This window comes from Canis lupus, chromosome 30, assembly GCF_011100685.1.
Source record: "Canis lupus familiaris isolate Mischka breed German Shepherd chromosome 30, alternate assembly UU_Cfam_GSD_1.0, whole genome shotgun sequence".
Taxonomy (NCBI): Eukaryota; Metazoa; Chordata; class Mammalia; order Carnivora; family Canidae; genus Canis; species Canis lupus.
Window position 1 is genome coordinate 32,447,541 of NC_049251.1, and position 2,311 is coordinate 32,449,851.

At 48.1% G+C, this 2,311-nt stretch overlaps 1 long non-coding RNA gene across 1 annotated transcript; it reads left to right on the forward strand.

The window, feature by feature from the left end:
- LOC119866926 lies at positions 1 to 2,010 on the forward strand. Its single transcript, XR_005381806.1, has 3 exons — positions 1 to 257; positions 975 to 1,318; positions 1,530 to 2,010. It is a non-coding gene; the product is annotated as an uncharacterized LOC119866926 (long non-coding RNA).
- Positions 2,011 to 2,311: the final 301 nt, after the last annotated feature.

Below are 2,311 nucleotides of genomic sequence, written 5' to 3' on the forward strand. Positions count from 1 at the left end.
TTATAGATACAGCAAGAGCCTATATAACACCTCACATCACAAAGAACGATCCCTTCAGAGAAGTGCCGCATTGAAATAACAGTCATGAGGCCGCCTTCTGAGATAAATGCTGGAGTTTGGCTCTAAATGCCAACATCCTTAGCTAATCTAAGTAATGCATGCGCAGGAAGAATTTGGTGGCCGGGAGCCCAAGTGGAGTTGTATAAAGAACTCTTAAGAGCAGCTAGTAACCTCTGAGCAGTAGGCCCAAGTGCATGGTGGGAAATGTAACATTTAATCAAATCTGGGGGGAGAGGGGGTGCGGAGAGGGCTGGGAGGTTGTTGGGGGGGTGGTGCTTGGGTCTTGGCGAGAGGCAGGCTGCTGAGGGGCCTCTGGCAGGGTCTCCACCATACCACAGATGGTTTACATCTCTGTGGTTCATTTGTTCTGAGTGAGATTAGCCCCCTCTCAGTCAGGAGACCCGGATCAGAAGGTCTACCATCCTCTCATTAAAGAGGCCAGGAGGGGCTCAGCCAAAAAATTAGGGGGAACGATATAGCTCTTACCAGGAAGGGAGGCAGTCCTCTTACCTCTGAGAGGATAACCCTGTGATTTTTTTTTAAGATTTTGATTATTCATGAAAGACACACAAAGAGAAGCAGAGACACAGGCAGAGGGAGAAGCAGGCTGATGCAGGACTCGATCCCAGGACCCCAGGATTAGGATCTGAGCAAAAGGCAGACGCTCAACTACTGAGCCACACAGGCATCCCACTCTGTGATTTTTTTTTTTTTTTGAACTGGAAAATTCTTCCAGAGGTCACTTCATCCACTCCTTACCTCCCCACTACCATCTCCAACTCTCACTTAATAGTGGTGGAAACTGAGGCCCAGAGAGGGGAAACAGAGTTCCCAACATCACACAGCGGCTTAGGGGTCCTGGGAGATCTTCTCCAATCCAAATCACCCATGGTCCCCACCCTGTTATTTTACAGACATGGATACTGAGGCTCAGGGAAAGTGACCAACTCAATTTCAGGACTGAAGTGGGAGGAGTAGTGAGATTCCTGGTCCAAACTCAGGGAGTCTTGACCACCCCAGGTCAGCCTCTCCTCAGCCAAGAGTGATGATTGACAAAGGCCTCTGTCCTGTTCCGGCTCCCTGGGTCTCTCTGCAGCTGTTAGCAGCTGGGGAAGGAATCCCTGAGGACTGGGAGTGCTCTGCTGCCCACACTGGGCCAGACGTCTGCCCTTGAACCAATCAGCTGTGGCCAGGAGGCAGGGCAACTACAGATGATGGCAGCTCTTTCAATAAAGCAAGTGGATGGAGCCAAAGGGAGGTAATTTCAGAAGAGGGGATACTGAGCAGATGATTTCCATGGACATGTACTGCAGTCTCTTGACCTCGACTCTCCTCATCTGTAAAATGGGGACAGCAACTGTGCCCACGCTATAGGGCTGTTATGAAGAGTAAACAGCACAACATATACAAAGTCTGCTTTATGGACACACCTAATACCTAATAGTTCCTCTCTCCCTTCATGTTTTCAGGAGCATTTCTAAAACTGGAAGCCATCCCTATACCAAATATGCTAAAAGAGAAAGTGAAAATGTGGCTTGAAAACTCCAGTTTAAAGAAGGGGAGTGGCATGATCTAGTTTTTAATTTTTCAAGATCCCTCTGGAGGCTGGGTGGCACAGGATGTGGAAAGGAGGCAGGGCTGGAAGCAGGGAGAATGGAGCCTCTACTGTAGTCCAGGCCCAAGAGGCCTGTGGCTCTGTGCGGGGGAGGCGGGGCAGAGATGGCAAGTACAGTTGATAGCACTTGAATGTCAGGAGTAAATGGCAAGAGCAAGTCCATAAACTGTCCCAGTTTGGGGCTTCACTAATTACTTTCAAAAGTTTTATCTTCAGCTTCTTTTCCCTAAGTGGTTTACTGACTGATTCTTTTTTATTCTTTTAATATATATCGTGCTTATTCATTTCTTTTTTAAGAGAGGGGAAGGGGCAGAGGGAGAGAGAGAGAATCTTAAGCCACTCCACATCCAGCAGGGAGCCTGCCGCAGGGCTCAATCCCACAACCCTGAGATCAGGACCTGAGCTGGAATCGAGAGCCGGATGCTTAACTGACGGAGCCACCCACATGCCCCTATTTGTGCTCATTTTTGAAGAACCAACCTTTGCACATGATACAAAATCAAGATATAAAAGGTATACAGTGGAGACCCTCCCTTCACCTAACCACCAGGTCCCCTCTCTGGAAGCAACCCAAGTTATGAATATAATGTATTCAGGGATATTCTATGCATGTAGAAGCAAATAAATATATACGGA